Here is a 26,333-nt window from a genome sequence, read left to right as displayed (position 1 = left end):
GTTTTTGTAGTTCTCGCAATGTGACGTAGAGTCTTTTGAGGCAACCGAGTACATAATTTCTTCAATTCTAGGGAGCCTGTTGTACAACAGCCGCCGAGTGTTTGCTGTTATGAAGTTTAAAATTAATGCATTCCCCGGCTCAATTCCGACAAGAGATCTCCTGAGCTAATTTGCATATCTATGCCAATGGCACTGAGAGAGAAAACCGGAATATTAATACTTAGTCCCTCTGCATCCTGGTGATTCGAGTAACAGATGAAGGGCAGATATTCCAAAGCCATTTGCATTTAGCATTTAAAAGAGCCGTCACCCTTCTTCGTCTACATCTACAACCTTTCAGAAAAATTCCTTTGCGGGAATCAATGTTCAAACATTGTGGGTGAAAATTAAAACATCAGAATGCCTCATGAGTTAGATGCGAAAAGGTCACGGCGATGGAATGGTTTGTACGTAGAGCTGCCAACTTCGAAGTGGGGCCTGGAAAACTCCCTGAACTACAACAGATCTCCAGGCTAGAGAGAAAAAGGGCTGCTTTGGGGGGTAGACAATATGTCATTAAAGGTAAAGGTAGTCCCCTGTGCAAGCACCAGTAATGTCCGACTCTGGGGTGACGTTGCTTTCACAACATTTTCACGGCAGACTTTTTACGGGGTGGTTTGCCATTGCCTTCCCCAGTCATCTGCACTTTCCCCCCAGCAAGGTGGGGACTCATTTTACTGACCTCGGCAGGATGGAAGGCTGAGTCAACCTCAAGCCGGCTACCTGAACCAGCTTCCACTGGGATCGAACTCAGATCGTGAGCAGAGGGCTCCGACTGCAGTACTGCAGCTTTACCACTCTGCGCCACGGGGCTCTTATATGTCATTATATCCTGCTAAGGTCCCCTCCCTCCCCAAACTCTGTTCTACCCAACGTCCACACCCAGTTCTCCAGGAATTTCCCAACCCAAAGTTGGCCACCCTATTCCCAAAATGCTGGGGGGAAACTGCTTAAAGTCTTTAAGGACAAAAAACCTTTGAAATTTTTTTTTTGTTTGTTTGTTTTAAAACAGAGTTTGAGACAAGTACTTTTAACACTGGTTCAACACAGAATAACTGGAGGACCGGAGACTCAACACTGTGTCATTCACAGCATCAAGACAAATTCAAGGTATTTTGTCATCCCAAGCAAAAAACCCCACCAATCCCTTTCTAGGCTCTCAGTACTGCTGCTAAGGCTGCTCTTTGCATGCTGGAAGTGAGAACACCCTGCTGGCACCTTCCCATTCCCCGCTGGCACAGAAAAGAGCAGTAGGGGTGAGGACTGGGCATTTAAAAAACCTGGTTGCTCTGAATGCTCCTGTGCCTGCTCACTGGGAGGCTGAGTTAAATTTGTCTCAGTAAGGGAGTTTCCCATAGTAAAACTTTCATGTTCATTTTGGATTGGAGAGCCAGTTTGGTGTAGTGGTTAAGTGTGCGGACTCTTATCTGGGAGAACCGAGTTTGATTCCCCACTCCTTTACTTGCAGCTGCTGGAATGGCCTTGGGTCAGCCATAGCTCTTAGACGTTCTTCCCCTGTAGTGGTTAAGTGCGCAGACTCTTATCTGGGAGAACCGGGTTTGATTTCCCACTCTTCCACTTGCACCTGTTGGAATGGCCTTGGGTCAGTCATAGCTCTCATAGACCTTCTTCCCCTGTAATGGTTAAGTGTGCAGACTCTTATCTGGGAGAACCAGGTTTGATTCCCCACTCCTCCACTTGCACCTGCTAGCATGGCCTTGGGTCAGCCATAGCTCTGGCAGAGGTTGTCCTTGAAAGGGCTGCTGCTGTGAGAGCCCTCTCAGCCCCACCCACCTCACAGGGTGTCTGTTGTGGGGGAGGAAGGTAAAGGAAATTGTGAGCCGCTCTGAGACTCTTCAGAGTGGAGGGCGGGATATAAATCCAATATCTTCATCTTCATCTTCCTCCACTTGCACCTGCTGGAATGGCCTTGGGTCATCCATAGCTCTGGCAGAGGTTGTCCTTGAAAGGGCAGCTCACAGGGTGTCTGTTGTGGGGGAGGAAGGTAAAGGAGATTGTGAGCCGCTCTGAGACTCTTCGGAGTGGAGGGCGGGATATAAATCCAATATCTTCATCTTCTTCTTCTTAGAGATAAGTGGGCAAGTTGCTGTCTCTATAAGTGATTGGAAACAGTTTTTAGTAAGTTCCAGTCTCCCAATAACTGCGTGTTGCTCCATAGTTGGTAGCTTTCCAAAAGAATGTAGAAGATCAATATCAATAGAGTTTTCCAGTGGGTCACAGCTGATAGAACATTTCGTTCCAATTGTTCATCCTTGTCCACTGGAATCTCTGAAGTTCTTCTATTGAGACTTTCTGTTGGGTGTAGCCAGCTGTGGAACTTCTGGAATTGTTGGCTTTCCTTGGGACTTGGAAAACTTTATTTTAGAGAGAGTCAGGAGTGGTTCAGCCATTGTTGCATTTACAAAACAGCGAGCTGGGAATATCTCCTTTGTCCAGAGAAACTTTTTCTGCTTCTGGATTAGAATAGGAATATCAGGGATTTTAAAAATCAATAAAATTCTCTGTGGCTGAAATGAACGGTTTAAAAATTCCATGTTAAGCAAATCTGTTCTCTGATACTTAATCTGGAGAATTTCACAGAGATGAGATTTAACTAGGTGACTGTTCCTCCAGCTCGGAATCCTACCTCTGTAGATGCAGATTGTTAAACAGACCTTATTTGGTTGGAAAAATCAATTTTTTGTGGTTTTTTACTGTATTTACCAACTATATCTAGCTCAGAGTTGAATACTGAGGAGGCTTTAGATTTTGAGCAGTAGCGGAGGGAAGGGGGGAAATGGCATCACCACATTAAGCGACACTCTTGGAATCCTCCCGATCTCTATGGTTTCTGCCACAGAGATTGGCAGAATTCCTAGAGCAGCGCTCGATATCGTGACATCAGTTCCAGGTCTTCATGCAGGAGCGTCGTTGCCATGCTTCACAAGGCTCCCCCTCCCAACAAGGTCCTGTTACTACCGGATGTCAGCCTGCCCACTCCAGCCATTGGCTAAGACCCCGCCATCGGATGCAAGAGTCCAGGAGGGGACACCAGGCACACCCTTTGCCCTGTGGTGCCTCAATAGGTTGTTCATTGCACATTTGCTTGGGTGGCTTGGCCCGAGAACCAGATCTGGTCAGGGTTCAACCATGAGCTCCCCACTTGCTTAGTTGTACCTTAGTTGCCAGACCCCAGGTGAGGCAGGTGAGAAGCCCTAAGGCATCCTTGTCAAACCAGCCTCAATTTTAGAAAATTCAGATATTTTATATAACAATTCACATAAGATAATATGATGCTACGCAAAGTGCAAATGTAAACCACACCCGAATCCAAAGTCCATCACTTGTAACTGACAGTCTATCCTTTGAAACTGGAGCTCCGGGATGTGGTATGGTGTGCTGAGTGAACAGAGTCCAATGCTCCAACCATTGTACAGACAAACAACGACCGTTGTTTGTCTGCAGAATGGTTGGAGCGTTGGTCTCCAACATGAATTATTCAAATGTTTTTTGAAGCTCGTAGGGGCCTCGTGTGAAACAGGGCATTATGCGCATCCCTGCTGCGATCTTGTGCCCTTCCATCTTTTACACTCGTTACTATTGAAAGAAGACTTGGAGCATTGGACTTTATTCACTCGGCGCACCATACCACATCCCAGAGCTCCAGTTTCAAAGGATAGACTGTCAATTACAAGTGATGGACTTTGGATTCGGGTGTGGTTTGCATTTGCACTTTGCGTAGCTTTGTATTAGAAGAAGAAGATATTGGATTTCTATCCCACCCTCCACTCCGAAGAGTCTCAGAGCGGCTCACAATCTCCTTTACCTCCACCCCCCTCACACACACACACACACACACAACAGACACCCTGTGAGGTAGAAGAAGATATTGGATTTATATCCCGCCCTCCACTCCAAAGAGTTTCAGAGCTGCTCACAATCTCCTTTACCTTCCTCCCCCACAACAGACACCCTGTGAGGTGGGTGGGGCTGGAGAGGGCTCTCCCAGCAGCTGCCCTTTCAAGGAGCTATGGCTGACCCAAGGCCATGCTAGCAGGTGCAAGTGGAGGAGTGGGGAATCAAACCCGGTTCTCCCAGATAAGAGTCCGCACACTTAACCACTACACCAAACTGTTATATAAAATATCTGAATTTTCTACAATTGAGACTGGTTTGACATGGATGCCTTAGGGCTTCTCACCTGCTCCAATTTCCACGTTACTCTCTTTGGTTGCTAAAGAGCCCTGGTGGGGCCTGGAGATCTCCCGCTTTTACAACTGGCCTCCAGCTGGCAGAGATCAGCTCCCCTGGAGAAAATGGCTGCTGTGGACTCTATGACCCTGTACCATGCTGAGGCCCCTCCCTTCCCTTCCCCTCCCCAAACCCCGCCCTCTCCTGGATCCACCCCCAGAGTCTCCAGGTATTTTCCAACACAGACCTGGCAACTCTAAGCTTCAGAGTGGCACGCCAATTACGGCTCTCTTTTTGCTGCTTTTGCACCAAGAGCAGTTCCGCAGACCTCCTCGGCACACTTAAAATCATGCCCAAGTCGTTTCTGTCCCCACACGAGATCTTTGAAGAAAGCGGATAGAAGAAAGGTCTTTGGAATAAGGCGGAACAAAAAAGAAAAAAAAATGCTCTGCATTGCTATTCACGGCACCGCATAGTTCCAGTTGAGACAGAAGCACGACAACCATAGGGTGGGTTTTTCCCCCTCTCCAGTGGTACCTCAGCCACTTATGTTTTGATTCCTCGCCAGGATCTGTAAGTGCAGGAGTGCATTAAAGGGAAAAATAACACAATGAAATAAATAAGGCTTTAGCTTATTTAAACCTCGGAGATGAGGCAAGGCTTCGGTTAAGGATTAGGCCGGCTGCTCTTTGGCACAAACAGCTTGTTACCGCGTTTTCTGAAGTTCTCGGAGAAGAACAAATTGATTATGTTTGTTGCAAAATGGGCTTTGGGTGGTTTTGCCTGGTCGCCTCCCAGCACTCCCTCCCCCCGGCATGCTAGAAGGCAGGGAAAGAAATTTGCTTCGATACGGCAGATTCACAGAGGGCAGCATGGTTGCCAACACCCCACATCTGAGGCCTGCTATAGCAGGAGAGGGCGAGTCAAAAATCGAATAAATAAATCTCCCGCTTCGCTGAGATTCCATTGGAGCACAGAGTTATCGGGGCACGGAGCCGGTGCTCACAAGTATCTTCTGCCTGTACCGCAAGTGGCAGCCGAGTTGGGCAGAGCAGGGAATGAAGAGATTTACTTCTTGACGCGGCAAGTTATTAAAATGGGGAATTCACTGCCAGAGGATGTAGTGGGGGCCACAGGCAGAGGCGACTTTAAAAGGGGATTAGACAGAGTCACGGAGGAGAGGTCTGTCAGGGCCTACCAGCCCTGGTGACTAAAGGGACCTTCCACATTCAGAGGCAGCCAGCCTCTGAATCCCTGTGCTAGGAGGCAATGTCAGGGGAAGGCCTCCAGAGGAACTGGTTGGCCACTGTGTGAGGCAGGATGCTGGACTGGATGGACCAGTGGTCTGATCTGGCAGGGCTCTTCTGATGTTCTTATCAGGGGAAGGCCTCAGCCTCTATGCTCTGTTGTTGGCTGTCTAAAGCAGCGGTTCCCCAGCCTTTTTAGCACCAGGGACCAGTTTTGTGGAAGACAAATTTTTCCATGGACCGGGGTGGGGGGGGCAATGATTTTGGGATGATACAATTGTGCACTTTATTTTTGGTGTGGTGGTTAAGTGTGCGGACTCTTATCTGGGAGAACCAGGTTTGATTCCCCACTCCTCCACTTGCACCTGCTGGCATGGCCTTGGGTCAGCCATAGCTCTGGCAGAGGTTGTCCTTCAAAGGGCAGCTTCTGGAGAGAGCCTTCTCAGCCCCACCCACCTCACAGGGTGTCTGTTGTGGGGGAGGGAGATAAAAGAGATTATGAGCCACTCTGAGGTTCTGAGTGGAGGGCAGGATATAAATCCAATGTCGTCTTCTTATTATTACTACATTATAATATATCAGGGGTGGCCAACGGTAGCTCTCCAGATGTTTTTTGCCTACAATTCCCATCAGCCTCAGCCAGTATGGCCAATGGCTGGGGCTGATGGAAGTTGTAGGCAAAAACATCTGGCCACCTCTGTAATATATAATGAAATAAACAACTCACTGCCCGGTCGCTAAAAGGCCATGGACCTGTACCAGTCCACGGACCGGGGGTTGGGGACCCCTGGTCTAGAGGAACTGGCTGTGCCGTGCTGTTGGACCTCAAGCGGAACTGGCTGGCCATTGTGTGAGAAAGGAGGATGCACTAGAATGAACCACTGGCCTGATCTAGCAGGGCTCTTCTTGCGCTCGTACTGATGCGATAGAACTCTTTTCGCAGTGCTGAATTCACCTTGAGATCATGTAATAACTTGACGAGATACCTGGTAGAGAAGAAATTCCCCAGCAGTCAGTCAGCTGGAGTGCCTTGTTACATCTCCCCCCCCCCCCAAAAAATGCTCATCTTCCACCTGTCAAATGTAACCCCACTTGATATATAGCAGATGTTGCTTTTCTAGCAGTCCACTGGACTGAAGACATACACTGTTATTTCAGGCATCACAAACCTTCCCCACACAGGATTGCACTCAGAAAAAGAAATAAAATCTCAACATCCCATGTGAATCTTGTATTTATTACCACTGGAGATGTGTGTTTCGGGCAGATTGTGTTTAAGTTTCCTGAGAGAGATTAATTCCTCTTCATATAAGAGTTGTAACACATTTGTTGTATTATTATTATATTTATTCCAAAGGGGCTTACTTCTAAAATTAATCAAGGGATCTTGCTAGACAACAGATGATGCAAAAACAGAACTCCAGAAGCATCTTTTTTTAAAGAGAAGTCTAGTGGGAAATGTTATTTGCGAAAGGTGAGCCGGTTATCTAAAGACCTGCCAGTGCCAGCTGTTCCCTTACAAAGCTAGGAAGAAAGTCGGAGAAAGTGCTGCTGGAAACTTGGCGGGTGGGGTTGGAAATAGAGATGAAGGGAATGCAGTGCTGCCCGTAGCAATGGAGCTTAAAAAGGGAGGCAAACCCCATCGGGAAATGGCAAAAGGGTACTTAAGAACATAAGAACATAAGAGAAGCCATGTTAGATCAGGCCAATGGCCCATCCAGTCCAACATTCTGTGTCACACAGCGGCCATATATATATATATATATATATATACACACACACACACACTGTGGCTAATAGCCACTGATGGACCTCTGCTCCATATTTTTATCTAACCCCTTCTTGAAGGTGGCTATGCTTGTGGACGCCACCACCTCCTGTGGCAGTGAATTCCACATGTTAATCACCCTTTGGGTGAAAAAGTACTTCCTTTTATCCGTTTTAACCTGTCTGCTCAGCAATTTCATCGAATGCCCACGAGTTCTTGTATTGTGAGAAAGGGAGAAAAGTACTTCTTTCTCTACTTTCTCCATCCCATGCATTATCTTGTAAACTTCTATCATGTCACCCCTCAGTCGACGTTTCTCCAAGCTAAAGAGCCCTAAGCGTTTCAACCTTTCTTCATAGGGAAGGTGTTCCAGCCCTTTAATCATTTTAGTTGCCCTTTTCTGAACTTTCTCCAATGCTATAATATCCTTTTTGAGGTGCGGCGACCAGAACTGCACACAGTACTCCAAATGAGACTGCACCATCGATTTATACAGAGGCATTATGATACTGGCTGATTTGTTTTCAATTCCCTTCCTAATAATTCCCAGCATGGCGTTGGCCTTTTTTATTGCAAACGCACACTGTCTTGACATTTTCAGTGAATTATCTACCATGACCCCAAGATCTCTCTCTTGGTCTGTCTCTGCCAGTTCACACCCCATCAACTTGTATTTGTAGCTGGGATTCTTGGCCCCAATGTGCATTACTTTGCACTTGGCCACATTGAACCGCATCTGCCACGTTGACGCCCACTCACCCAGCCTCAACAGATCCCTTTGGAGTTCCTTACAATCCTCTCTGGTTCTCACCACCCTGAACAATTTAGTGTCATCCGCAAATTTGGCCACTTCACTGCTCACTCCCAACTCTAAATCATTTATGAACAAGTTAAAGAGGATGGGACTTGAGAGTGGTAACCCTAAATGGATGGATCCTGTAAGAGAAAACGGGCTCCGGGTTCCTGTCAATGGGCTCATCCTGTCTTCTAGCCACCTTATCCAAAAAGCCCACAAAATGCCCATTAAAAACTTATAAATTGCCAAAAGACTAGAAAGTACCGGGTTTAGGGTCACCAATCCCCAGGTGAGGGCAGGGGATCCCCCCGGTTTGGAGGCCCTCTCTCCGCTTCAGGGTCATCAGAAAGAGGGAGGGGAGAGAGGGAAATGTCTGCTGAGCACTCCATTATTCCCTACGGAGACCAATTTCCATAGGGTATAATGGAGAATTGCTCTGTGAGTTTCTGGGGCTCTGGGGGAGCTGTTTGAGTTGGAGGCACCAAATTTTCAGCATAGCATCCAGTGCCTCTCCCCAAAGTACCCTCCAGGATTCAAAAGGATTGGACCAGAGGGTCCAATTCTATGAGCCCTCAAAGAAGGTGTCCCTATCCTCCATTATTTTCAATGGAGGGAAGGCATTTCAAAGCTGTGCAGTCCCTTGAAATGTGATGGCCAGAACTCCCTTTGGGGTACAGTTATACTTTTCACAACCTTGCTCGTGGCTCCACACCAAAGTCTCCTGCTCCACCCCCAAAGTCCCCAGATATTTCTTGAATTGTACTTGGCAACCCTAACTGGGATGGATCCTGTGCTGCAAGTGGGGAGGAAAGAGCCTCTTACATAATGGAAGAACTCTTCTGCTGAAGGAAGGAGGTTCACACTACGGCTTGGGAGCCACATCCGGCTCTTTTACACATATCGAGTGGCTCCTGGAGGCTGAGTAGGAACTTAATGCAGGCTTACTCTCACGTAAGCATGCTAAGCCTTGGGACTTGAGTCATCTGAGCAGGCCCAGTGCTAGGGGTTCTGGTGCCCCTAGGCCAAAGCCTGTTCCCCCGCCCCCGGTCTTTTCTCATATGTGCAAAGTGCGCACAGCCTGATGACGTCACTGGAAGTGGCATCATTAGGGCATGAGCGCTCAGTCCAGACTTCCCCTGCTTCAGTCCTTCCCTCCCCTGCTGGGGAGCCAGTTTGGTGTAGTGGTTAAGTGTACGGACTCTTATCTGGGAGAACCGGGTTTGATTCCCCACTCCTCCACTTGCACCTGCTGGCACGGCCTTGGGTCAGCCATAGCTCTGACAGAGGTTGTCCTTGAAAGGGCAGCTGCTGTGAGAGCCCTCTCCAGCCCCACCTACCTCACAGGGTGTCTGTTGTGGGGGAGGGAGATAAAGGAGATTGTGAGCCGCTCTGAGACTCTTCGGCGTGGAGGGCGGGATATAAATCAAATATCTTCATCTACCTCACTGGGTGCCTGTTGTTGGGGGTGGGGGGGAGGGAAAGGAGATTGTGAGCTGCTCTGACACTCTTTGGAGTGGAGGGCGGGATATAAATCCAATATCTTCATCTACCTCACTGGGTGCCTGTTGTTGGGGGTGGGGGGAAGGGAAAGGAGATTGTGAGCCGCTCTGAGACTCTTCGGAGTGGAGGGCGGGATATAAATCCAATATTTTCTTCTTCTTCTTCAAAGGGAGCCAGCCTGAGCGCTTGCAGGAAGCGTAATTGGCCACTTCGGGCATGGGGAGGCAGGCGCAGGGAGGCAGATTGCAGTGGGCAAGGTGAGGCAGACGGCAGCGGGCTTGGATAAGTCAACTAAGATTATAGCGCTGAAATATTTTATGTATTTTATGTTTTTATATTATTCTATGGTTTATGGTTTTAATGTATTACTGCATTTACTCATCCGCATGCACGTCTATGTGAACCGCCCTGAGCCCGCCTAGGCGAGGAGGGCGGGATACAAATGGAATAAAATAAAATAAATGCAATAAATAAGTCAGTGGCTTGGATAATGCATTAAAAGTTGAAGTTGCTTTCGTTCCCCCTCCCCTCCCTTCCTTCTTTCAAACATCTGACATCCACGTCTTTCAGCTCTCCAACATCTGACTTTATTCTATGTGGCTCTTATGTTAAGCAAGTTTGGCCTACCCTGGTTTGAAGTAATAGAACAAAGTTTGAGTCCAATGGCACCTTTAATTTTATTTATTCATTTTAGTTGACTTATATTCCGCCCTTTCCCATGAGTGGGCTCGGTGTGGAGAAGAACATAATTTAAACAACAATCAATACTTACAGATTAAAAACCATAAATGACAATATAGTTAAAACCGTTAAAACAATACTAATCAACATGAGCGGCAATTTCTGTTGGGTCTCGCTCTCTCTCGGCTTGACTTCGCGAACGAAGATTTAAGAAGGGTGTAGTAGTCCACGTCTGCTGCAGGCTCGCTGATGGCTGACAAGACCAATGCGGGACAGGCAGATCTGGCCACAGTGGCTGCAGGGAAAAGTCTGATTTGGGGTTGGTGCTGTAGCAGTGCGATTCTTCCTCAATCTCCTTTTGTCCTCAAGACCAGCTATGCGTGCAATCTCAAAGGAAGAGATAGCCTGGTGGATGGTGTGCCTCCATGCTTTGCGATCTGAGGCTAGGTCAGACCACTGGTGATCGTTGATGCGACAGGTGCCAAGGGATTTCTTCAAGGAGTCCTTGTACCTCTTCTTTGGTGCCCCTCTATTTCGATGGCCGGTGGAAAGTTCGCCATACAGAGCAATCTTGGGAAGGCAGTGGTTTTCCATCCTAGAAATATGCCCTGCCCAGCGCAGCTGCGTCTTCAACAGCAGTGCTTCGATGCTTGTAACCTCCGCCCTCTTGAGGACTTCAGTGTTGGTCACAAAGTCACTCCAGTGGATGTTAAGGATGGTGCGAAGGCAGTGCTGATGAAAGCGCTCAAGGAGTCACAGGTGATGACGGTATAAAACCCACGATTTGGAGCCGCAGATGAGGGTTGTCATCACAACCGCTTTGTAAACATTGATCTTTGTGCCTTTTTTCAGATGCTTGTTGCTCCACACTCTTTTGTGCAGTCGGCCAAATGCACGGTTTCCCTTTGCCAGCCTGTTGTCAATCTCCTTGTCGATCTTGGCATCTGAGGAGATGATGCACCCCAGGTAGCTGAACTGTCTTCAGAACTGATTCACCCACAGTGATGCAGGGAGGGTGATAATCTTCCTGGGGTGCAGGCTGGTGGAGAACTTCTGTCTTCTTCAGACTAACTTCTAGGCCGAATAGGCTGGCAGCCTCTGCAAAGCAGGACGTCATATGCTGCAGAGCTGATACCGAGTGGGAGACGAGTGCAGCATCATCAGCAAACAGTAGCTCTCGGATAAGTTTTTCCATTGTCTTGGAGTGAGCCTTTAGTTGCCTCAGGTTGAACAGGCTGCCATCGGTGCGAAAGCGGATGTAGACATCACCATCATAATCTAGATCTACTGCGGCTCTTTGAAGCATCATGCTAAAGAAGATTGTAAAGAGAGTTGGCGCGAGAAGGCAGCCTTGCTTTACACCTGTGCCTATTGGGAAGGGCTCCGAGAGGTCGTTGCAGTGTCTGACTTGGCCTTGCTGGTCTTCATGTAGCTGGATGATCATGCTGAGGAACCTTGGGGGACATCCTAAACGTTCCAAGATTTGCCACAGGCCTTTCCTGCTAACGGTATCGAAAGCTTTGGTAAGGTCGACAAAAGTCACATATAGACCCTTGTTCTGTTCCCTGCATTTCTCTTGGAGCTGCCTGAGAACAAATACCATGTCGGTGGTGCTCCTGTTAGCTCTGAAGCCGCACTGGCTCTCTGGGAGGAGTTCTTCTGCAATGGTGGGCACCAGTCTGTTCAGGAGTATTCTGGCAAGGATTTTGCCTGTGATGGAGAGCAGGGTTATCCCCCGGTAGTTGGAGCAGTCTGACTTTTCGCTTTGTTCTTGTGTAGAGTGATGATGATTGCATCGCGAAAGTCCTGTGGTAGTTTGCCTTGTTCCCAGCAGGTGACAAGTACTTTGTGAAGTGTGCTATGTAGTACTGTGCCCCCATGCTTCCAGATCTCTGGTGGAATTCCATCAACTCCTGCTGCCTTGCCACTTTTCAGTTGCTTGATGGCTTTAACAGTCTCTTCTAGGGTGGGGATCTCATCCAACTCTGTTTTCACTGGTTGAAGTGGGGTGAAGTGGATTGCTGAATCTTGAACTACGCGGTTGGCACTGAAGAGAACCTGAAAATACTCCGACCACCGGTTCAGTATGGATGCCTTGTCTGTGAGGAGCACTTGGCCGTCTGCACTACGCAAGGGACTCTGAGCCTGATATGATGGGCAATATACTGCCTTCAGGGCTTCGTAGAACCCTCTTAAATCACCAGTGTCTGCACACAGCTGGGTTCTCTCTACAAGCTTGGTCCACCAATCGTTCTGAATGTCTCGAAGCTTGCGCTGGAGGTTGCTACATGCAGCGCGAAACACTCAACATATCAGTACAGCTAGAGGACCAGAGAAAACAACAATTCTGAGTATAAGCTTTCATTTTGAAGAAGGGGTGCCTGCACAAGAAATCTTAAACAGGAAAGCTTATACTGGACTCAAACTTCGTTCAGCTGACTTAAGATGAGCCTAGCAAGGAGCTTTCAAGGCAAGTGAGAAGCAGAGATAGTTTGCCATTGTCTTCCTCTGCGGTCTTCCATAGTACATCCTTCCAAGTGAAGAAGAAGGAGAAGAAGACGACTGTAGATTTATAAGAACATAAGAGAAGCCATGTTGGATCAGGCCAATGGCCCATCCAGTCCAACATTCTGTGTCACACAGTGGCCAAAAAGAAATTTATAAATATATATATATACACACACACACACTGTGGCTAATAGCCACTGAAGGACCTCTGCTCCATATTTTTATCCAATCCCCTCTTGAAGCTGGCTATGCTTGTAGCCGCCACCACCTCCTGTGGCAGTGAATTCCACATGTTAATCACCCTTTGGGTGAAGAAGTACTTCCTTTTATCTGTTTTAACCTGACTGCTCAGCAATTTCATTGAATGCCCATGAGTTCTTGTATTGTGAGCAAGGGAGAAAAGTACTTCTTTCTCTACTTTCTCCATCCCATGCATAATCTTGTAAACCTCCATCATGTCACCCCGCAGGCGACGTTTCTCCAAGCTAAAGAGCCCCAAGTGTTTCAATCTTTCTTCATAGGGAAAGTGTTCCAAACCTTTAATCATTCTAGTTGCCCTTTTCTGCACTTTTCCCAATGCTATAATATCCTTTTTGAGGTGCGGCGACCAGAACTGCACACAGTACTCCAAATGAGACCGCACCATCGATTTATACAGGGGCATTATGATAGTGGCTGATTTGTTATCAATTCCCTTCCTAATAATTTCCAGCATGGCGTTGGCCTTTTTTATTGCAATTGCACACTGTCTTGACATTTTCAGTGAGTTATCTACCACGACCCCAAGATCTTTCTCTTGGTCAGTCTCTGCCAGTTCACACCCCATCAACTTGTATTTGTAGCTGGGATTCTTGGCCCCAATGTGCATTACTTTGCACTTGGCCACACTGAACCTCATCTGTCATGTTGACGCCTACTCACCCAGCCTCAACAGATCCCTTTGGAGTGCCTCACAATCCTCTCTGGTTCTCACTACGCTGAACAATTTAGTGTCATCTGCAAACTTGGCCACTTCACTGCTCACTCCCAACTCCAAATCATTTATGAACAAGTTAAAGAGCACGGGACCCAGTACTGAGCCCTGCGGCACCCCACTGCTTATCGTCCTCCACTGCTAAGACTGCCCATTTATATTCACTCTCTGCTTCCTATTAATCAGCCAGTTTTTGATGCCCGAGAGGACCTGTCCTTTTACTCCATGACTCTCGAGCTTTCTAAGGAGCATTTGATGAGGAACTTTATCAAAAGCTTTCTGGAAGTCAAGGTAAACAACATCTATTGGGTCTCCTTTGTCCACATGTTTATTCACCCCCTCAAAGAAATGTAACACGTTAGTGAGGCAAGATCTTCCCTTACAGAACCCATGCTGAGTCTTCCTCAATAACCCGTGTTCATCAATGTGCCTACTCATTCTGTCCTTGAGAATGGTTTCTACCAACTTTCCCGGTATTGAAGTCAGACTGACTGGCCTGTAATTTCCCAGATCTCCTCTGGAACCCTTTTTAAAGATGGGGGTGACATTTGCTACCTTCCAGTGCTCAGAAACGGAGGCAGATTTCAATGAAAGATTACATATTTTTGTCAGAAGATCCACAAGTTCAACTTTGAGTTCTTTCAGAACTCTTGGATGTATGCCATCCGGACCTGGTGACTTATTAGTTTTTAATTCATCTATCAGTTGTAGGACCTCCTCTCTTGTCACCTCTATCTGACTCACGTCTTTCAACACCCCTTCCAAAATTAGTGGTTCTGGAGTGGGCAAACACTTCTCATCTTCCACAGTGAAGACAGAGGCAAAAAATGCATTCAGCTTCTCAGCCATTTCCCTATCCTCCTTCAGTAATCCTTTTACCCCTTGGTCATCCAAGGGCCCCACTGCCTCCCTGGCTGGTTTCCTGCTTCTAATATATTTGAAGAATTTTTTATTGTTGGTCCTTTATGCTTTTTGCAACATGCTCCTCATAGTCCCTTTTTGCCTGCCTGATCACAGTCTTGCATTTGATTTGCCACAGCCTGTGTTCCCTTTTATTAATCTCACTTGGACTGGTTTTCCACCGCTTAAAGGAGTCCTTCTTACCTTTTACAGCTTCCATTACTTTGTTTGTTAACCATGCAGGCCTTTTCTTATACCTGTTTGTGCCTTTCCTAACTTGTGGTATATATTTTGTCTGAGCTTCTAGGACTGCAGTTTTAAATAGCCTCCAAGCTTCCCCAAGGGTTTTGACCATATTTACCTTTCCTTTCAGTTTCCTCTTCACATGCCTCCTCATCTCCGAGAATTTACCCCTTTTAAAGTTAAACGTGGTTGTGCCGGTCTTTTGGGGCAACTCCCTATTTATACAAATGGTGAAATCAATAATGTTATGGTAACTGCTCCCAAGTGGTACGATCACTTTTACATCTCTCACCAAGTCTTGGGCATTACTTAGGCCCAAATCCAGGATTGCCCCACCCCTGGTAGGTTCTGAGACCATCTGCTCCATAGCACAGTAAGTGAGAGCATCAAGAAACTCAATCTCTTTCTCTCAACCAGAATACATATTGACCTAATCAATCTGTGGGTAGTTAAAATCACCAATTACGACACAGTTTTTATGTTTAGCCACTATCTTTAATCCTTCCATCATATTATAATCGTCCTCTATCTTTTGATTTGGTGGGCGATAACAAACTCCCATAGTTAAATTTCGTTTTGGGCCCTCTATTTCAACCCGAAGCATTTCTAGAAGGTAATCTAATTCTCTGACCTCAGTGTTACTGGACCGTATATTCTCTCTGACATACAGAGCCACCCCACCTCCAACCCTTCCGATATAACTTATATCCAGGAATCACCGTGTCCCACTGATTCTCCTCATTCCCAGCCATTCTCTCTAAATCAGAGTCTCAGAGCAGATTACAATTTCTTTTATCTTCTCCCCCCCACAACAGACACTCTGTGAAGTGGGTGTGGCTGAGAGAGCTCTCCCAGAAGCTGCCCTTTCAAGGACAACTCTGTGAGAGCTATGACTGACCCAAGGCCATTCCAGCAGGTGCAAGTGGAGGAGTGGGGAATCAAACCCAGTTCTCCCAGATAAGAGTCCCCACACTTAACCACTACACCAAACTTGACCGTGCTTAGCTTCCAAAATCTGATGGGATTGTTGTATCCCATGCTGCCTCCCCTCCCAAATTTCTAATCTTTTGTGGGTGAAATGAAAATATGCCCCTAGCTAATGCCTCTCAGATGCCTGAGGTCTTAAAGCACTTAAAAAAAAAAAAGATAAGAAAAAATATGGCCTGGGTAAGGCATTTAAAAACCTCCACACATTTAAGCATGGTTGATGAAAGACAAACATTTATCACCGTAGCAACAACTTGATTTAAACACACACACACAGACTCTCAAGGAAGGTCTAATTACCCATCACCTTTGCAGCTCCCAGGAAACAGTGATAATTTTGTCCTGCCTCTACGGAAAAAGGCAGCTTTATCTTCAAAGTTAATAAAGAAGGTATGCACCTTTTGGTAGGTTCAAAGTGCCTCTCCCTCATATCTGAGTGCCACTGATCAGTCACTGGGTTCAAGGGAAGGGGGTGTCCAGGCGTGTGTGCCTGGGGGAAGGATACTTCGAGACTGGAAGGAGTGTTATGCAAGACCTCCACTTGAGACCCTGGAGAGACTAGAGTTGCCAGGTCCAACTCAGAAAATATCTGGGGACTAGAGTTGGGAGATTTTGGGGGTAAGTAAATAAAACATAAATAACATAAATAAAAAAACACAGCAGTGCAGTTCTTCTGAATATAGCCTTCACTTCCTTGTTCCCCCGCAGCTAAGCTTCCACTATATTGAAGTGAATACACACACTCTCACAGAGCAGCCAAAACAAACACTGTTAGCAAGCACACACTTCTGTGATCTCACTGGGGCAGTTTACTCATGTTGCTGAATATAACCATCTGCTATATTTCAGCCAGCTTCTTCAGAATAGGAAAATGAAAGAACAGCCTAGGGGGGTGGAGTTTCCCTCCAAACAAACAGAGGGACTGAGAATCACATGGCTCTGTCTGCTCACCCTGCCCCCACCCCCGCTGCCTTCCTATTGATGGGATTTAAAGGCACACACACATTCAGAAACACAAACAGTTGCAAGCCTCTTCTAAACCTGCCGAGGTTTGAAAACCAATGGTGGTTCTTGGGCCAGGGTTTCCCACCGCCGGCCAGCTGACTGGCGGCAGGGAGGAGGCTGAAAAACTGAGGGATTCCCTGCTAAGTCTTGGGGACTGGCAAGCCTAGCAGAAACTCTGCCAGACTGAGTAGATAATACTGACTCTCAGGGATGGAATTCTAGCAGGAGCTCCTTTGCATATTAGGCCACACACCCCTGATGTAGCCAATCCTCCAAGAGCTTACAAAAAAGAGCCTGCTAGAATTCCACCTCTGCTCTGATGGACCAAGGGTCAGATTCAGTATAAGGCAGCCTCACATGTCACTAGTTGTTATGTGGACAGCAATGTTCAGGTGCAGTAAAGAGTGTGTCAAATGCCTAACAGGTGTGTCTCTGTAAAGTGTCGTCAAGTTACAGATGCCTTTTGGCAACCCCGTAGGCTTTCGAGACAAGAAACTAAGAGAGACGGCTTGCCGTTGCCTTCCTCTCCAGAGTGACCCTGAAATTCCTTAGTGGCCTCCAATCCAAATACTACTCAGGGCTGACCTTGCTTGGCTTTCAAGATGTGATGCTATCAGGCTAGCCTGGGCATTCCAGGCCAAGGCAGCGTAACTGGAGGGGAAGGGACTGAGCAGTCCAAGAGGAGAGCCCCGTGGCGCAGAGTGGTAAAGCTGCACTATTGCAGTCTGAGCTCTCTGCTCATGACTTGAGTTCGATCCTGGCAGAAGCTGGGTTCAGGTAGCTGGCTCAAGGTTGACTCAGCCTTCCATCCTTCCGAGGTCGGTAAAATGAGTACCCAGTTTGCTGGGGGGGGGAGTGTAAACGACTGGGGAAGGCAATGGCAAACCGCCCTGTAAAAAGTCTGCTGTGAAAACGTCGTGGTGCGATGTTACTCCAGAGTCAGAAACGACTGGTGCTTGCACAGGGGACTACCTTTACCTTTCTACAGTCATAGCCCTGCTGGTTCCATGCCTGCCAACAAACTAAGACATTGGCTGGTGGCTGCTGAATCAGCACTCATAATCCACTCATAATCCCTCTCGGGGGGGAGGGGAGAGAAAGGCTGCTGATCAGCTCATCAAGCAAGCTTCCCTGATGTCCAGGATGTGGCAGACGACGACGGATTTTAGATCGCCAAGTTTCCTTCCAGGCTCTCCCAACAGCTGCAATAAATGCAATTAGCATGAAAGGCACAGCACAAAAACTGTCTGGAGTGTGGGGTGGAGAAAAACGAGCTGCTTTGGAAATAGCGCAATCATTTCTTAAAAGCAATAAAGAGGAGCTTTTGTTAAATAATAGACCAGGCAAACTCTAATAAAAGCTGTCAAAGAAAAACGCTCGTATTTTGAAACCTTTCACACAATCCTCCCTCGTTTGCTTTCATTAGCAAGCCGAAACAGTTGATCAGATCTTATTATCATCTCGTCTGGACAATATCTAATCAGCATTCAGTGACATCAGAAACAAATCAAAGGATGCGGGAAGAGCGGTGTTTAATAGAACGACAGCGCGGAACGCACACATGATACAGAAACACTCTCTAATGGCACTTAACCGTGTTTTGCAGGCACACCAAGAAACATTTAAAAAGACCAGATACAAAACAGAATTTGGTGAAATTGGAGCTCCATGTGACTCTCTGGCTACATTAGCCTCAATTAGGCCTCCATAATGATTCAAGGAATTTCCACTTAAGGAGCTTGCTGGATTGGTACAACTGCCATGACAATTCTGGAAATTAGGTTTGGCTCAATAGAAAGCATCGCTTTCTAATTAATGGGTTTCTTGAGTTGATAGCTCTCTTTGATCTGGTTAACAGAACAAAAGCAAAGCCCTGGAGTACATAGGAGGACACTCCTCTGATTCTGGTCAGTCTCTTCTCTCAGCATTAGGGAAGGGTTTCTCAAGATGGCGCTGGATATGTACGTTATATACCAGGGGTGACCAAACTTGCTTAATGTAAGAGCCACATAGAATAAATGTAAGATGTTTGAGAGCCACAAGAAAGGAAGGAGGGAGGGAGGGAGGGAGGGAGGAAGGAAGGAAGGAAGGAAGGAGGAAGGAAGGAAGGAAGGAAGGAAGGAAGGAAGGAAGGAAGGAAGGAAGGAAGGAAGGAAGGAAGGAAGGAAGGAAGGAAGGAAGGAAGGAAGGAAGGAAGGAAGGAAGGAAGGAAGGAAGGAAGGAAGGAAAATAGATAGAGGAGGGATGGAGAGGTGGAAAGAAAGCAGCTTAAACTTTAAATGCATTCTCCAAGCTGCTGACTTACTTGGCTCACAGAAGTGATTTAAAGAGACAAATGGCTTCTCCAAGCCAGCCAGTGTTGGGGGCTCCAAGAGACACACAATATGTGTGAAAGTCCCACATGTAGCTCGTGAGCCGCAGTTTGGCCACCCCTTATATAGTCTTCCTGGAGGAGGAGATTGGATTTATACCCCTTTCTTCACTACCCGAAGGGGTCTCAAAACCCCATCTATCTCACAGGGTGTCTGTTATGGGGAGAGGAGGGGAAGGAGATCGTAAGCCACTTGGAGACTCTGAGTGAGGGCGGGGTATAAACCCAACCTCTTCTTCTCTTCTTGTTCTTCTCCTATGCTCGTATCACACGACCCTACAAATGCTGGGGTTTGTGGGGGGGGGGAGTTTCCAAGGGTATGTAGTTTCAGGAAAAGCAGAGGTGGAAACAGAGCCAGGCCTAGATTTCCTGGTACCCTAGGCAAGGGTAACTTCTTGTGCCCCACCTTGGACTGATAACATCACCAAGTCACGTGGGGGCATCCAATTCAGCACCCCCAGTAGGCCAGCGCCCTTAGCACTTGCCCAGTTTGCCTACCAGCTGGTCCGGCCTTGGATGGAAAACTGTATTTTAGTTCCTCTTTACCTTTCTTTCCGGGGCAGACATTTGGCAAAGTTTCTCCACAGTTTCCCAGACAGCACCTGATACATCATCCCACTAGGTGAGCCCGATCCCTGCTGAGGCCTTTTCATCTGTTGATTCCAAATTCCGCCCCCCCCCCCCTTCCGACTAGCAAACTCGCACAATGCGGCTGATACTTACTTAAATAATGAAACACCTCAGACAATTCAAGGGATGAGGCAAATCGAGCCCATCGCATCACCCGCTTAATTCTTTTCATCTTTTGCTCACACTCTTTGGCAAGATTTTCATACTAAAGCAGACAAGGACTGCGGGGGGGGGGGGGGAGATACGGCTTTAGATCTGCTTTGCAATTGGAGTTCTAAAAAGGGAGACTGTTGGCTATTTGACAAGGCACACAAAGGGATTACAGCAGCGTGGATAATCGGCATGACACTGGCGGGAAAGGTGTTTTGGTGGAGCGGCGACGACAGAAGCATCGCTTACGGCCCTGCTTCTCGAGCTGTGGGGCAGGTGCCCCGTGAAAGAAGGCAGGGCAAAGTTCCAGGAAAGGATAAAAGCCTGAAGCGGGTGAAGCCTGAGGGGGTTGAAGTCAAAGATGCACACCGCTTTGATTTTTGGGAAGACTGCGTTGCCCTCTGCCCCGTGTCCTCTCCACTTTGATGTGGGGGACTGCCAGAAGAGCTGCTGCTTTCGTCGCGAGGTTTACCAGCGGGTCACAAAGGTCCCATCCCATGCCACTTCTATCATTACTGCCGGATTTGTTCAAGAAGACGACGACGAAGAAGAAGAAACTGCTGTTACTGCTGATGATACTGGATTTATATCCCACCCTCTACTCTGAATCTCAAAACGGTCACAATCTCCGTTACCTTCCCCCACCCCCACTCCACACACAACAGACACCCTGTGAGCAATGTTCCCTCTAAGCTGTGAAGATATTGGATTTATATCCCGCCCTCCACTCCAAAGAGTCTCAGAGCGGCTCACAATCTCCTTTACCTTCCTCCCCTACAACAGACACCCTGTGAGGTAGGTGGGGCTGGAGAGGGCTCTCACAGCAGCTGCCCTTTCAAGGACCTCTGCCAGAGCTCTGGCTGACCCAAGGCCATTCCAGCAGGTGCAAGTGGAGGAGTGGGGGAATCAAACCCGGTTCTCCCAGATAAGAGTCCGCACACTTAACCACTATACCAAACTGGCTCTGTGGAGTCTTGTGAGCAAATATTCTACTTAGTGAGCTACTGGCATTAAAGCGGTGAGTTACTGCATAAATTAGTTTGCTCTAGTTTAGTTTAGTTTAGTTTATTCATGATTTATATCCCGCCCTTCCCACCAAGTGGCTCAGGGCGGATCTTAAAGAAGAAGGGTCGGCGCTTGTTTCCCGCATTTCGCTGCCGATAGGAGCCTCAAAGCGGGTCACAACCACCTCCCCCTCCTCTCCCCACAACAAGCACCCTGTGAGGTAAGTGGGGCTGAGAGAATGTGACTGGCCCATGGTCACCCAGCAGGTTTCGGGGGGTGGGAGACAGGGATTCGAACGCGGTTGATCATGCCAGATCCGAAGCCGCCGCTTTTCCCCACTACGCCACGCCGGCTCTAGGGCCATTTTTCCTGAGCTGAGTCAAAAATGTGTGAGCAGAAGGTTAAAAAAATTGTGAGCTAGCTCGCACTAACTCAGCTTAGCAGGAACACTGTCTTTGAGGTAGGTGGGGCTGAGAGCTCTTTCAGCAGCTGCCCTTTCAAGGACAACTTCTGCGGGAGCTATGGCTGATCCCAGCAGCTGCAAGTGGAGGGGTGGGGAATCAAACCCGGTTCTCCCAGATAAGAGCCCACGCACTTCACCGCTACACCAAACTGGCTCTCTGCCCAATGCAGTATAAGACTGTTCAATGCAGTATATGCAGGCCATCGCAAGGATTAGCACTGAACTGAAGCTCGAGGGTCAGTGAGATTATAAGGGGTGAGTCAGCTTGGTGCGACTCCCCAGCTGCTTCCCCGCTGCTGTGGCTCCCAGACTCTCTGGCAGCTGACACTAGGCCTGGTGTGGCCTTCCAGGCTGTTTTTTCCACTGCAGCCATGCATGCCATGGCCTCTGGGCTGCTTTGTCACCATCACTGCTGTCCCGGGCTCAAGCAGCTCCAGGACTCCACCGCAGAGAGGTAGGTGGGAAAGAGCTTGCACAGAGAACACAATTTTACTTTCGGGGGGGATTTAACCCTACCCCGTGTATTTTTGGAACATTTCAGATTTTTCTGCAAACCTGCAGAGTTCCCCAAGTTTGCTGAAAAACCTGTTTCTCATCTGCAGATGGGACTATCTGCAAATGGAGGGCCCACACATCACTATTTATTATATAGACCAGGGGTGGCCAACCTTCTTCAACATAAGAGCTACATAGCATAAACATCAGAAGTTTGAGAGCTGCAGGGAATGAACATCAGAAGTTTGAGAGCTGCAAGACATGAACATTAGATGTTTGAAAGCCACAAGGAAGGAAGGAAGGAAGGAAGGAAGGAAGGAAGGAAGGAAGGAAGGAAGGAAGGAAGGAAGGAAGGAAGGAAGGAAGGAAGGAAGGAAGGAAGGAAGGAAGGAAGGAAGGGGAGGGAGGGAGGGAGGGAGGGAGGGAGGGAGGGAAGTTGGAAAGAAAGGTGGAAAGAAAGGTAGAAATGCCTTCTCCAAGCTGGCCAATGGAGTTGTAGGGGTTTCAAGAGTCTCACAATTTGTATGAAAGAGCCACAGTTTGGCCATCCCTGATATAGACATTTAAAGAGCTGTTTTTTTCTCTTTTTTTGTTCCATTTAATTGAAAAGGTTCTGAGGAAAAAAACAGCACTTTCTTATAAAGTTACCTTTGTTAGGAAAATACATATTAAGCTCAAAGCTCCCCGTGGAATGTCCTCGAGTGAGACTTGCATCCGATGTGCACCATTTATCAAGCTAAGCAAGATCATTAAAAATCCCCTAAAATAAAAATAAATAAAATCCTTGCAGCCTCTGGCCCGAGTGCCAGAAAATCAATCCGTGACCTTTCCACCATCTGCAGCACAGCCTTCCGAACTAATCGCCAACAATAAAGGAGGGCCAGGATCAAACCTTCGCTAGCAACGCCGCTGATGATACGTTAAGAAGAACACGAGCACAGATTGATCTTTTCGAGGCGATACTGAATCTGGGCCTTTGACAGGAATGAAGGTGCTAAACTCCCTGAACTGCGAGGGCTCCCCAGGAAGAAGCAGGTGGTAATAATCAGGGGCCAGGGGAATAGCGAGTTACATTTATCTCTGCATAATTTTATCTCGGAAAATAACACCTCTGAAAATTTTAACCTTCAACAAGTTACAGACCAAGGATGTTATGGTGTGTGTATGCATACATAAGACCTAACTTGATGTGTTATTCCCAAACCGCACACACATTGCCTTATAGGATATAATAAGCCATTTAAAAGAAAGTCTGAGGAATTGTTCACAGTACTGCCAGTGCAAATGCAAAATGCTGGGACGTTTTGAGGGGTTTTCCGGGGGAAATTCTACAAAGTTTCCACTAACCTCTATGGTAAAGACCACAGAGACATGGAGAAATTCCTAGAGTGTCACAACTGAGACCATTTTCTTCTGCTCCTCCATTTTTCAAAGACAGGGGGTTTTGGGCGGGGGTTTACTACCACGGGGTGGGCAAAAGGCTATTCTAGATAAGCAGCACATGCCATGACTGGGCTTCAGAACTTAATCTGCTTCCCCAGGTCCACTTTTCAAGGCTTGGTAACCTGGTGGAGGCTTTCTGAACGTACCTATGCCTGGTGGCTGCACTACACCATACATTTTTGTATAGACCTGCTAGTTGTATTGATCGACTTCATGATATGATTGGTCTTCAAGCCACCAAAAGCCTCAACCACAAATGTCTGACCATGGCATGGAAAGAAATGGTATGGTTAGGATGAACTGAAATACAATACGATGGAGGTTGATCTGGTTCAGACACCTACGTGACTGCTTAGGGTCAGCATAACAAGTGGGATATTGAAACATTGCAGGGGTCGCAGCATGACCTGATTGCTGGTGGTATGCAGGGTCTGCCAGGTCTTCCTTGGCCACCAGCGGGCCAAGGAACTCCTGGAGATTTGGAGATGGAGCCTGTGGAGGAGAGGGTCATCAGTGCATACGATACCACATTTTCTCCAGGGGAACTGTCCTCTGCAGTCTGGAGATGAGCCGTATTCTAGGGGATTTCCAGGTCCCCCTGAAGGCTGGCTTCCCTAGTGGTATGGGAGGGGAGGGGCATCATTTCTTGGAGCCCATACTACCCCTGGCCATGTCCACATCAAGCCCCTGTAGCCATGCTTGAACTCAGCTAGCAGTGAAGCCGGAGGAGAGAGAATGGGCGTGCCTTCCTGTCAAGGTACAGCAACCTATGTCATGGGAAGAAGGCGGGAAGCAGGTAAACAGTCCAAAGAGAAAGCAACAGTTCAGGACGGAGAGTGAAAACAGGCTCCCAGGGGGTAACCGGAAGCAGGGGAATGGTGGCTACTCAGGAGCATGATAAGAGAACGAGGAAAGTGGGCGTGGCAGGAAGGAAGCAGTTAAAAAGTCACGATCAAGAAGGAAGGAGGAAAAGGCTAGTTTGCTTTCTATCACCTGGAAGCCTCCACAGACCCCAGGGGTAAAGGAGAAGACATTCCAGGCTGGGAGAAAGGGAGGATGGCAGTTTACTTCAAAAAGGCCACCGGGGTCATAAGAACATAAGAACATAAGAGAAGCCATGTTAGATCAGGCCAATGGCCCATCCAGTCCAACATTTCTGTGTCACACAGCGGCCAAATATATATATATATATATATATATATATATATATATATATATATATTATATATATACACACACACACACACACACATACACACTGTGGGCTAATAGCCACTGATGGGACCTCTGCTCCATATTTTATCTAACCCCTTCTTGAAGGTGGCTATGCTTGTGGACGCCACCACCTCCTGTGGCAGTGAATTCCACATGTTAATCACCCTTTGGGTGAAGAAGTACTTCCTTTATCCGTTTTAACCTGTCTGCTCAGCAATTTCATCGAATGCCCACGAGTTCTTGGTTCAAGGCTGCCTCAAGAACTAATTTCCACCAGTAAGCAGCAGCTGCAGAAACCAGCAGCTAAATGGTGTTTGGCAAGGTCCCGTCCCTTGGAATAGAGTTGTCAACTCCAGGCTAGGAAATTCCTAAAAAAAAAATAGGAATTGAACCTTTGGAAGGCAGGGGATAGTACAGAACCTCAACAGGGTATAATGCCGGGGAGCCCTTCCTCCAAATGAGCCATTTTCTCCAGGGAACATTGTCTGGAGATAGGCTGTAATTCTGCAAGATCTCCTTGGAGCTCAGAGCAGACTTGGGGCCTGAGTCAAGTCACAAGAGGGATGTGATGTTGGGTTAGTTGGTCATCAGCTCAGGAGCTTAGGTTAAATATGATTTATACGACTAAAAGAGAGAGACACCTACTCCCCTGGTATCCAGCTGTTTGAAAGGCCAGACAAGGATGGGATATGCCTGTGGGGAGGAAGCCCCTGATCCAAGGGGCTTCCCACTTCCTTGTCGGGACAACATACCCCACATATTAACAGCTCAACATATACAGTGGCTACCATAACACCTGGAATGGCCTCCAAATGGGAGCCAATTAGGGTAGCCATTTGTAGCAGGCTTTTTGGTCTTAAAGAAGAGGAGCCATAATGCAAGAGAAAGGAAGCAAGGTCATGCAATGAGAAATAAACAGGGTTTCTATTCTCAAAAAAAAAGGGGCTTTCATTGTGCGAAAGAAAAAGTGAAATCCAGGGGATAAAACAGATAACTATTGAAACAAAAGTATCGACTGGAACTTAAATATATTCCGTTACTAGATCGAAATAGCACCTGGCATTGTTTTACGATATGTTGTTATAGATTTTATCTACGATGTATCCTATTTTTATGCTTGCCTTAAATGAATATTGTTTTTATGACCTTGACGTGAGCCGCCCTGAGCTGCCTCGGCAGGGAAGATGGGATAGAAGTCTAATAAATAAATAAATAAATAAAGGCAGAAACCCTGAGGAGGAAATAGGGTTGCCAGTTCATAGCTAGGAAATACCTGGAAATGTTGGGGGTAGAGCCGATGGAGGGTGGGGTTTGGGGAGGGGGGGATTTCTGGGGGTAGAATGCCAGAGAGTGTGCCGTCCAAAGCAGCCATTTTCTCAAGGTGCCTCTGTCACCCGGAGATCAATTGTAATAGCCGGAGATCTCCAGGCCACCCCCTGGAGGCTGGAACCCTAAGCGAGCAGCAGTCCCTCATAGTTTATTTATTTTGATATTTACATTCTGCTTTTCCTCCCAAGTCGTGATTCACAGTAGCTTAATTGGAGAGCCAGTTTGGTGTAGTGGTTAAGTGTGCGGACTCTTATCTGGGAGAACCGGGTTTGATTCCCCATCTCCCACTTGCACCTGCTAGCATGGCCTTGGGTCAGCCATAGCCCTGGCAGAGGTTGTCCTTGAAAGGGCAGCTGCTGTGAGAGCCCTCTCCAGCCCCACCCACCTCACAGGG

General features: G+C 47.5%; 1 protein-coding gene across 1 annotated transcript in view; it reads right to left on the bottom strand.

The window, feature by feature from the left end:
• The window catches only part of TRAPPC9 (trafficking protein particle complex subunit 9), a 567,308-nt gene that overhangs the window by 91,024 nt on the left and 449,951 nt on the right, over positions 1 to 26,333 (bottom strand).

The sequence above is a fragment of the Heteronotia binoei genome, chromosome 7 (genome assembly GCF_032191835.1).
Source record: "Heteronotia binoei isolate CCM8104 ecotype False Entrance Well chromosome 7, APGP_CSIRO_Hbin_v1, whole genome shotgun sequence".
NCBI classification, from domain to species: Eukaryota; Metazoa; Chordata; class Lepidosauria; order Squamata; family Gekkonidae; genus Heteronotia; species Heteronotia binoei.
Note: the sequence above shows the minus strand (reverse complement) of the source record. Positions and strands in the feature narration are given on the sequence as shown.